At 42.1% G+C, this 12,197-nt stretch overlaps 1 long non-coding RNA gene across 1 annotated transcript; it reads left to right on the top strand.

The window, feature by feature from the left end:
* Nucleotides 1-2,760: 2,760 nt before the first annotated feature.
* On the top strand, nt 2,761-8,553 carry LOC139051241 (uncharacterized). The gene is made up of 3 exons (XR_011509282.1): nt 2,761-2,819; nt 3,988-4,152; nt 6,540-8,553. It is a non-coding gene; the product is annotated as an uncharacterized lncRNA (long non-coding RNA).
* The last annotated feature ends 3,644 nt before the right edge of the window (nt 8,554-12,197 follow it).

The following is a 12,197-nucleotide window of genomic DNA, read 5'->3' as shown; positions in this document are numbered from 1 at the left end:
GAAGTCAACGCCGCTCTCGCGCGCAGCCTAGAGCGCTACCAAACGGCTGCCGAAGATGCCATAAGCCACCTCACTCTAACCTGGGGCTCTATTCTGGACACGCATGGCGGCTGCACGGCCGCCATTATCCGCCATGTTTACTCTCTGATTGGCTGTCAAAAGGTCACGTGTTTTGAAATTTGTGCCGGGAAGCGGAAGTATTGCAAAATGCAATTTTGCGTTTTCATCAAGATGACGAAACGTGACGTGGAGCTGCAAATTTTATGGACTAATACATTTTTTTGGTCCTTGGCAGATATATTGTGATGTTAGCGCTTCAAAAAGAATGTGAGCGGTAGCGTGCAGAAGCCAGTGCAATGCATCTGCAATTGCGCGAATATGTGGTGGCGATTCAAGATATGCGCCATGCCAGCTTGCTGATTGGCTGAAGGAATATCTCATGAGGAGCGTCACAGGAAGGGCTGTTTCGTAAACGTCATTTTGACGATGTGTGACGTTGCGCAGGGCCGCCATTGCTGAGATTTTCCGCCATAATTTTTGCTGCGACGAGCCGCGCGAATTATGCTAATGGGAAGCCATATGCAATGGCAGCCGAGAGGAATGCGTATCGCCACATTTTCCCCGTCATTTGGCGCCACGAAAATCTTTTGTTCATAACGCGTGCTCATAGTATTTGCATCGCTCTCGGGTGGTGTTGGCATTTGTGTTTTGGGCCATCGTTTTTTAAAAGAACGCGTTTATACGAAATAATATTGGTTAAATATAGCAAACTTTCAGCAATGTTGTCCACTTTTCACTGCTGCATTTGTATTGTAATCGAGATTAATGCCTTTTCGCACAATCAAAAGTTATGACAACGGCCTTTTTCTAACTTACAAAAAGAAATGTACGCAAGGCGGCGCCTTGAAGTTTCCTCCCGCGGTGCGAGTAACCAGCGAAATGAACAAGAGATGGCAGCGCCGGCGCTTGCGTCGCTCTAGTGGATATCTCTGGCGCGCGCAACGCTATCGGTGATATTCGGCCGTTTCTAAGCCAGCCGAGTCGGGCTGAGTCACTTGCGTTTCACGAAATAGCGATAACGTGGCCTAGAACGTGCGCGCATCACCACTGGTAGGTCGCGTATGTTGTCTCAAGAAAGAAAACAAGCGCGTTGGCGCAAACATGCGATGACTCATTCCATTTTCCAGGGACACGCATCCGAGCTACTGAAGCAGACGACGGCTTGTACGCAGCAGACGACGGAAGCGAGAAGCGTTTTCGACAGAATAATCATACGCTTTGAGATAGCTGCTTTATTTTTACTGCGGAGGAAAACTGTTTTGCTTTACCGATAACGCTACATTCAGTGCCTTCATTTCAGTTTCTTAGGCGAAACGTCAAGTCGGCGTCACGTTACGTAAGCAAAACCGGGCTACCAGCGCCATTTTGTTTGCGTCGCGCCTACGTCACGCATCGAAGAAAATGGCGGAATGTCCAGAATAGCGCCCCTGTTCTAACAAATTCTGTATTTCTACTGACGTCATAGAACACGCTGATGACGTCACTGATGATGATATTTGATACCACTCATTGCCTAGAACGTCGGCTTTTCAGCCTCATGGGACATTTAATACTGCCGCATTAAAAATATTCAAAACTGTAGGAGTCGCGATAGCACAAGATTTCGTCTGCGTTGGCAGAAATCTAAAGTGGCTTCTACCAACTAAACTCCTAGGGCATGAAACTACTGCACATTAAGAGGGACTACAGACGATAATGATCGTAATTGTGAAAAGCAGTCGTCCATGTCGCACTCTTCTATATAATGAGTGCCCCCTGAAACGTAGTGACGTCCAACATGAAGAAATCAAGTCTGTGGAGCAGTGGGGGGGCGCACTGCTGCTCTTCAATCCGCACGTAGAAGACTCACTCATCCGGATTGCTCAAAGCGCCGCCGGGGCCCAAGGGCTCTTGGCTGCCGCTCACAAGGCGAAAACAGAGGCTCGACTTTAACACCATCCGGGATATTAAGTAAGTTAATCTGGTTAATCCCGCGACCGAATGGGCTGCGCACTGTAAGCACATGTGAAATTGGTAATTCACGACACCCTAGGATGCCGAACTTTCATTCTACAGGCTTATTTTCACTTAAATAGAAGGGCAAGTAAGGTTGCGAGATTTATGAAGAATGCGTCACGAAATAAAAAAGAAATGCTTTTTATTTAAAAGCCACTGATAGGCATTATTAGCTAACACAGAACCTTTAATATAAAACATCGTGAACGTTTATGGTACGTGGCTGATGAAGGGAAGGGCGTCCAGCCACACGATACGCGCACACGTGCGCGCTTTGCTGCGTGTAGCACAGGGTTGACAGACCAGCGATGGGGAAACGTTCGTCTTTGACCTTGAGAAAAGTTTATCCTTAATTTCATTATGGCCAGCCAGTTTTATTTAATTTATCAATGTTAGAGCTAGTACATTGTTTTTAAGTTGATAAATGCACGCCGTTTTTATCTGCACATCTTTATGACAAGAAAAGTTACATCAATGATCAACATCACGCGTGATAGCGTCTGCTTGCTCACGACCACCGTGCTCACGACTACAGCCGACACGCTGACATCTGCGCGCGACCACACACGACGTTGCTGTCGAGCATTTGCTTAGCCGCTTGCTTCGCCGGCATCAGCGTTCTCTTCCCGCAATGTACCACATGAGAAAGAAGCTTTTGCTGCGGCTGCTCTTGCAAAGGCGGCGAGAGCGCAGAAAGCGTCTGCGGCGACGTTGGAGGGTCCGGCCAGTCTTTCAACTGCGTAAATGAGGAGGACTTTACGGCTGTGAGTAACTTCTTTCCTTTCGATGATCTACAGTGATAGAACTAGGAGCCAGTGTTTGGACATGGGGACTTATCTTCGTCGGGACAGCAATTACTTATCAGCGTTTTTAAGTGCGCGCATATAGGAGACATAAGTGAAAGGGTTAAAGTAGCAATGCGGGGATCGTACTCGCAGCGCGCGAACGCCCAATTCGCAAAACAGCAACGCGTCGTCGGTACAAGGTTCGTCCAGGTTGACGGCACCGATCGAAACGATAACGTGACGTACGCGAACAGAGGGAACGACAAGCGCAGGGTGTAGTTTGGAAAGTGCGAAAGCATAGGCGAAGATCGGGCTGATTAGCCGCCGGAAGCACACAGATCGTACATTGGATACGTGGTGACGACACCTCACGACGTTTCAACAGCCGTCTGTCTAACCCGTGTATGCAGTACAACATACCGTCACTAATTCTTCAGCTTCAGAGGGGAAGAAGCACTTGATTCCATTTAACAGACGATCTGTAATACTAATTTGGGGCTTCCTTCATTATTAACAGTAGACCATACTGTTTATACAGATCTTGTGTAGCATCCTCTTGCACTAAATTTGTAAGGATTAGGTTTTGTAATACATTTTCTGCTATTCGATATTTTATTTGATATCCATGCAGCTTATTTTTTCTTCGTTTCATTCGATATTCTATTCTAAATCTACTTTTCAGTATTAGCACACCCCTACAAAAAGTTAAGGACTGCTAGTTATATTTGTGCCATTAGTATAGTGCATAGATTCAAGAACACCTTTTTGCACGTGTTGGTTGTCGTATATGAATCTTGTGGATGAGATACAATTTCCTAAATTTTCTGTCTCATAGAAGTGCGACTGTAGAATATGAAGTGTAATGTAATTAAATTGTGACCTGACAGGTTTAAATGCTGTGCAACTAATTTTGGAAGTTTCTTGGCAGTGGCCGCACGATTTTTCTTTAATATACCGTTGACTGGCTCTCCTGTTTTGCCGACACACTGTTTGTATTCAAGCATATAAACAAAGCAGGGGGTAAAGTTAATCATGGCTAGTGGCTATGCGTGTGTGTCAGTGAAAAGTGTACAGCTCCCGGTACCTGCGAGTGTATGCAGGCAGGGTACGGTCCTTCTGCCAGGTAATAATGCACAATTTTTTACAGATGCAACGGATACGTCAGGATGACCACGGATTTTTCTACTAGTTCTTTCGCAAGACACCACAGCTCTTTGACAAGCTATTCAGCTTTGTCGCAGAGGACCTCACACGGCAGCACCACATTCGAGAAACCCCTGGAGCCTGGAGAACGACTTTCTGTAGCATTGAGGTTTGTAAAGGATAGTTGCCCCTAGAGTAATAATGTGCGATTGCAGGAATACAGAAGAACACTGTTTCTTTGTCATTTAATGTATCATTTATTTTATTTACACAATACTACCCGCCACCTTTTGGCAGCCAAATCACGAAGGGGTCACAAAACATTGAAGCACAACAAAAGAATGAAATGACTGACAATGAGCGTGCATAAGAAATACTAATACATAATCTAGTTCATTATACACAACTAAATATTAATAACCTCATAAACAAATAAAAAAATGGGACACAAAATGCTGATACAAAACAAGAAATAGTAATGAAGGTACTGACAATGCGCGTGAAAGGAAATACCAGAAAAAAAAAGATCACATGATCACAGAGACAAAGTTTCAACTTAGTGCATCACCAGTGTAGCAGTTATGCCTAACTATGGCTAGCAGTTAGCTAACAAAAAATGCCATCGAATGGGATCACACAAAAGCTACCTCATTGCTTTTGACCTTGTGCAACCTGTGAAACATACTTTGAGGAATGATTGTACATGTAGTATTAAACAAAGGTAGTAGCTAACCTACACAAATGAATTTTGATCGTATGTCACTCAAGAAGGGCCTCACAGCCATGCAGATCATTGTCAAGAAAAGTCATGTCATCATAATTAGTATGCAAACAATTGAGACATGGGTACTAATTTTTTTCAACTTGCATTCAAGCTACTTGGCATTCGGGCAAGACGTGTGGGATTGAGGCGGCTAGACTCTGCAGTGGTGTGTAAGTCGTATAGTGGCGATCGTGCCTGCAAAGTATTAAACAACTGCAGAACAGCACGACAGCCGCAGAAATTCCTTACATTTTTTTCAGCTTAAGAAATTTTTTAAAGCTCACATGCTGTTCACGGCTCCCGTCAGGTAGCCCTGCTTCCTGCCAGAGAAGCAGGGTCATACGTATACATGTCTCATTTACGCACTGCCTTCAGTCTCACTGATTACGTACAAAGACTTTGGCCAAACATCCAATGCAGAACATGCAAAACCAACTCTGGAACTGAGCCATGGAACACCAAAAAAAAAAAAGAATGCAAGGAATGTGACTTGTGGATGATAGTTGTGGGAGAGGTAGAGGTTGTCTATGTTGGCAGTGAATCTTGCCTGCTGGCTATGTGGTGGCGAGACTTTTCCCTTTCTGCTACCTCTTGTAATAATAATAAAACAATTTGAAAAATACTTGAGCTGCTAGAACGCCCCGACAGGCTTTACAACTTGCAGCATATAACAAAAATTTTCAATGGGGGCTGGTTGAAGGTTCATTACATTTCTTTTTATTAATAGGCATGTACAGGCATCTCTAGATGCATGCACAAACTCTACATGCACAGGTGGTGAACACAAAAAGGTTCATTGCTGCAAGACAGCATGAATGAGCAAAGACAGATGAAAGCGATAAGCACCTGTCTTGCAACAACAAACCTTTAGTTGCAAGTCAGTGCTTCTTTCTCTATCGTAGGTGTGTTGCTAAAACATGTTCACACATCTCTACAGCAGCAATGGCCAACCAACCAGGCCCTTAGATATCAACTTTATGAAATTCTTGAATAATACCGCACAAAAATATGGATACAACACAATGTAAAATGAACAAAAGAGAAGAGCTGAGGGGCTTTGATATGTCAACAACAGACAAGGAAACGTATAGAAAGTATAAAGGAAAATAACTGTCATTTTATTTGTAATGTTGACATCACAAGGAGAAGGGAAATGAAAGTGGACAAAATATAACTTGCCACTAGTGGGAGCTAAACCGAAAACCAATTGAGCTGGAGGCTATTCCACCATCTATTTCTTAGAATGTTTATGTGTACTAGTTTAGGCTCTTCGAGTGCTCTTGCACGAGTAACACTGGGCACCAGGGTGAGATCTAGTACATGCACATACAGGCTCAAGAAAGTTTGCAGAGTGATAGTCATTGCTGCAGCTCTACTGGTAAAGCAATGCAAGCAGAATTCAAAGGTTGTGGGTTCGTCTCCCATCAATGGGAAGTTACCTTTTCATATACTTTCATTTTCCTCCTTATTTCTCCATTTCGATATAAAGTAATTAAATTCGTCAATGATTTCCTTTTGTTTCGTTATCTCTTGGCTTTATTTTACAAAAAGTATACATTAAAAAACATTAATCTTTAAATTACTTTACTACTTGCATCAATTAAATTTTCGTATCGAGATGCTTATCCTCACTGACCTCTCTCATGTGTTTGAGCAGAGAGATGGCAAAAGTTTGAGGTCATCCTGTGGTTTGCATCTTTTGATTTCACTTGAAACATTGCCTAATTCCACTAATATTAACTGACTCTCATCTTTCTTTTTCCTTTTCCTCCCTCTTGACGTTGCTTCGGAAGCAATGCTTCCCAACGTATCCAGCCTGCGACTGCCTGCTGAAGCTAGCGATGCTTGTGACTGCGGCCTGCTGTGGTGTGCCTCAGAAGCCTCGGGAACCAGAACTTCTGGAAACATAGGTGATTCAAGAGATTCCAAAATGTCCTGAGACTCCACAGACTCATGCAACATCGAAGACAGAGTCGATGCTGGCGCTTCTGACTCTACACTTGATGGTGATGGCACTTCAAGTGTTGCCAGATCGAAAAACTGGCACATTCTTTGTTAAGATGTCTGCAGCACTTCCCTCTTCACTCGATGGGGGCACTGGTGGAAGGTTGGCGGACACCCTGCGTGTGAGCGTAATAAGGTTTGCACATATTGCCAATGTGTAAATAATGGCCAGTCTGAATGCAAAAATATATGAAGGCTCAAATCAGTCCACATTTGTTTTGGTGTGTGATTTTATTAAAGAACACCGAAGCTCTGAGTCAGTTTTGTAGGGACAAAAGTGGCTTGCCTACACAACCAGAATGAACAGGTTCTGCATGCGCTAAAGTGTAGCTTTTGTATCTTTTTCTGTTTTTGCTTGTGATGCATTTAAGCAATTCTTATGAGATCTGCATGCCTAAAGCCTAGTGATAACTTCTACTCAAAACAGTGCATGATATTTGGAATGTTTCAGTTTTGAAATAATTAGCAGCAAGCATTCTACTACATTTAATCAGTTAAACCACCTAATATATTTCATGTTGAACGACCTACACTTGCACTTTCTGAACATATAGTAGTAGTATTGTTAGGTCTTGCTTTAGCACAAGGCTCTCTCCTGTTTTTCTACTTGAAACGTTCTTGGCTTGTAACTTTGTTTTCCTTTCACTTGTTTGTAAACTTCATCTCATTCTAAACTGTTTTTCTTAACTGAATGTACGTCTAAACACAGTGTGAAGCTGTGTACGTAGTAGTCAGTGCATTTGTTGTTTGTATTTAGGAAGTTACATAAAATAATGTTTGTCATCTTGCCATCTGCCTTGTAAAGGGTGTTTTGGCCCAGTAAAGCTGATCTTAGCTAGCAAACCCTTCCAGAAGGTTTCTTAAAGCCAAGCTTTTTTTGCCTCTTCTCTGGACTTTCCCACGCTGCTCCTACTGTCTTGCCAAATAGCTCTTACTGAATGCCTCATACTGATGTTAATGTAGTCGTTGAACCATTGTCATCCCAGCTGACTACTGGCCACTGTCTTGCACGAGTGACCAGTACTGGACGTAATGCAAATACTAATTATAATAATGTAACTAGATCGTGGTTTTGGCATGTAAAATTTCAATGATCCTTTTGTGCACAGTGTGAATGTGTTTAACTGGATCATCTAGTCTTTCCTTGGAAATTTTGCTAAGGAGGAACAGCGTTCTCCACAAACATTGTGAAAGCTTCGCTTAAACCAGTAACTACAGCACCTGGGATCTGCAGAATAACCGCAGGCTGATAATTAGGTAAGGACACTGCTGAGCAGACACAAAAATAATTATCAATTACACAGCTGACAATGTCGTCAGTACTATGGTGCATTTATTCCTACAGCATGATGACGCTGAATGAATCCCTAAGCAAGCTAGGTAATATTTGAGGGTCTGTAATGAAGCACCGATTTGCACACTGCTGGCACGCAACAAAATGCAAAATTAAAGCTGTTCATTGCGGTGACCAAGACACACGTGAATAGAGCAACATTCAATACTCGGTTAAATACTGGCCATTGACTTGCATACTGCCTTCTGGGATCAGTGCACAGAATCAAAAGAAACTACTTGCATCTTTTGTGTTTTGTTTTTGTGTGTGCATCATGCACGCCCTTTTCTTTTTATTCGTCCTGCTAATTTGTATGTGATATTCTCTGTACTTCTGTCTTATGCTTTATTGTTAGGTTTTTGTGTGCTATTTTACTTGTTATTTTGTACCTGTATTTCTGCTTTCTCTGCTCCCCACTGCAAAGCCAGACTGGATTTGTGGGTACCTAAATAAATAAATATACAAAGCTATCCTTGTACTGCTTGTATGTCCCCTTACCGGATCACATTTAACGAAATATGCGATAATCGGAGCAGCGATTCTGCACAAATATTTTATCGCCAAATAGACAAAGCTGAATATAATGCACACTGTGTGTCGATTTACTTGTGTAAGCACAATTTTAGTCGATTCCCATAAGTGCGGTGCATATTTCCAGCTATAATACAAACATACGGCATCTCCGGTCAACGTAGTAAAGGGAAAGCACTAGAATGCCGTGTTTATTTTTAACCCGCCGCTTAAGATGGAAACTTCAAGATCACTTGCGGTCTACACTCCATTGTGTAGCGCAGGAACATCATCTGGTCGAAAAACAGCCAGATGACGTCGTCCTGAACGTAGCGCTCTCCGGAAATGGGACACGCCTGACAGCACTAATGTCATGAATGAACATTTCGGGCAGCCTTGCTTTTTATCATGTGGACATTGGTGCATGTGAATAGCAACAATTTCTAGATTTTAGAATTGCTTTATATATTGTGATGCAAGCAGCTTACATAGCCAAAAATCCGAGCTGCTTGTTTTTGACTGGTGACTAAGCAAAGAGTCTGTTTGTGAAGACATCAGTGGCAAGGTAGATGAATATGTTATAGGTAAGAACTGGATACTTCCTTCTTACTAAGTAACAATTTTACGTTTGCTGACAAAAAGCAATATGAAGGTAAAAATGAACACGTAAGACAAGTGATAACAAGTAGCAAGTAAGTAAGTGTCACAGGTACGGTATTATATAACATTCTGCCAGCAGCCAGCAGAACTGCATGAAAGAAATTTTGCCTAGAATTCTTCCTCACTGGCTAGCTATGGTCACATTACTAATGCAGGCAGAATTGGGTAAGCGAAAGTTTGCCGTTACTTTGTATATCCACCCTATTTGATTATACTTCGAGTCAGCTGTCTTGGCAGGAGCCTTCAGTTTAAAGCGAACAATGCACAAGTACCAGCATTATGTGCCTGATAAGTGCTTTATTTTTCTTTCCTCGTGTTCATTCTGCCAACAGTCATTAGCAAATAGTGTGCATTAAACTGACTTGGGCCTGCAAAGTATGACCATTAGATGTTTTTCCGGTGCACTTTCATCTATCTGTAAGCTTACAGCTAGCCATCATTCATGGGTGTAGGATGTTGGACGATATAAGTGGCTGTCTCGCTGATCTTCATTTTGCACAGGCCACGGTTCCACTCATTAACTGAACCGTTTTCAGCTGCACTGTCAGACTATGGAAAGGGGTGCCTCGCCTCTTGTCGTTCTTTAGCATGGTAATGGCCACAGTGCATTGCCCTGAGAAGTCAACTGCTATCACAATATAAAACCTGCCTATTGGCTGCCACGAGTTTATCCTGAACACAAATTTTCACAATTATGTCAGCATTAGTTATGTGATCAAAGCCAGCGAATGAGGACGAACTGCTGGCAAAATTTTCAAGTGACTCTGCCAGCAGATTGTCTGATCCCTACATTATGTTAGCCACACTGCTTTGACAGTGTGCTGAATTTTTCTTTTTTGACACAAATTTACTACCCAGCCAGATAATATGTTGTCAAACCATCAATTTTAGGCCCATACACATGGTCACTTCTTTATTTTATCATATTCTGGACCTAACACCCATGCCTATAGTATAAATTAGCAACATCAGCTTAACTTATGCATGGAGTTGAGTTGCTGCATGTGAGAAAAAAAAATCGCTGCGTAGCTAATAGGAATTAGACTGGTACGAAAAAATTATTTGTCTTTATGTCTTGTTGTATAAGTTGTGCTGTTCATTTGATGCACACAGTAACAAGTAAACACAAACGTATGTGTACCTTGCATTTACGTGCATTTGTGTGTGGATAAAACAGCACGTCTAATATCAAGGCATGGTGCACCAACTATACCCCATTAAAGATGTTCTGTGTGGTATTCAGCTGATCCTATTTAAATTTTATCACATGGTGCAGTTACAACATTTCATACCTGCAAGTAAACCAATTTAGGGACTGTATCCACTGCATGTGAGAACGCATATTTTATGCCAATGCAGTACCTGAGGTAGCAGCTTTTTATTTAGCTTTTGCCATCGCTTATTAGAGGGATCTTGTTGATTATGCCATCCAAACAACTCATATAAAGGTTTGTGTTTAGTACACCAGCAGTGAAATACTGAATGCAGCTGCAATTCTTTGTATACCAGTGAGATTAATCCCACTGCTCATAGTTGTCACGTGTTGTTCTTCAGTTACACATGGTGACTGTATTTGGCATCATCAGTTCTAGGCTCATTTTCACATGGGCCTTTCGATGAAGTGAAATCTGCCTCTTCAACAGTCAGTTTAGTGGAAAGCCACCGCTGAACCAATAGATGAAAGACCAATTCCTGCATGCTTTTCGCCAATCAGGTAGTGTGCGGAAACTATGTGTGGTACATCACTTCAGCTACACCAATACTCACACAGCTAAACCTGCCACATATAGTTAAGTCATTGTATAGGCAGAGGAAGATGTTGCACGTATGCAACAGTCACTCATCCCTTAAAATGTGAATGACCCAAACCTTCACGAGCATATCGGTCACAACCACTTGGCAGCACAAGTGGTAATACTTGCGCTATCACAAGTGAAAACAAGTACAATAGTGCCACCATCTCAGTTGGTTTGTCATGATTACCTTGCCTACAAATTTCTTGTTTGTATTGGATAGGCTTCCTATTTTATGAATTAACACCTTTCACAACCTTTACTGCCCTAATGAAGGCACCGCACAGATACCAATACTGAAGGAGGTATATACAAGTACAGCAGAGAACTTGTGGGTGAGTTCAAAAATATACAGGTAAAACTATGTCAAACAAACTATTGTCACATTAGAAGATATACCACCGGCAATGAATGCACAATCAAAACAAGCAATAAGTGCTATATGTGGAAGATTGAGACATGTGATGCCAAAAACCCCTTTGCCTTTTGAATACTGACAAAGAAAATTCCAGTCTGTACTTCTGTCTTGGGGGATAGAATATCAAAGGAGAGGTGCAAAACGGATTTTGTATGTAGTAGTCCCTTATGAATGTGCTACTCAAGTTTTGCCAAACATAGCTATCTGTGTGCAAAGCATTGGACAAGGCGCCATATGTATGTCTGACACATTAAAAATCTTTTCCATTGAACATTCTGAGCTCTAAATGTGAAATGCATGCTGTTTTCAGCTACAAATAGTGCATATATATATTTGACTTGCACCACAAAGAGCTTATGTGACAAAAAAATGTGTACACCTTAGTGTTATGTTGCTTTTCATGGTGTCTCAGATTACTTAATACAGTTTTGAATTTATAGATTGCTTCACTAGTTTATAGCTAAAAACCACAGAAACTACTTGCATTGTGACTGCGAGGTCACAACACGAGCATTTGTGTGGTATCCTTCCTGTCCATCGATGTGACCTTGCACTACAAATGTAAAATGTCACACCTGCAAAGCTGAGTATCCACCCTTACATTTCAAACGCTTTTTGAATGCTCGGCAGTTATGCTTATAAGCACATTCTGACAGCAAATCTACACCACCTTAATTTAAGCGCGATGTAAAGGGATGTTTGTGCATAGCCAAGCTGTTCTGCATGCCTGCAG

The sequence above is a fragment of the Dermacentor albipictus genome, unplaced genomic scaffold (assembly GCF_038994185.2).
Source record: "Dermacentor albipictus isolate Rhodes 1998 colony unplaced genomic scaffold, USDA_Dalb.pri_finalv2 scaffold_11, whole genome shotgun sequence".
NCBI classification, from domain to species: Eukaryota; Metazoa; Arthropoda; class Arachnida; order Ixodida; family Ixodidae; genus Dermacentor; species Dermacentor albipictus.
This window is presented reverse-complemented; position numbering and strand designations above follow the sequence as displayed.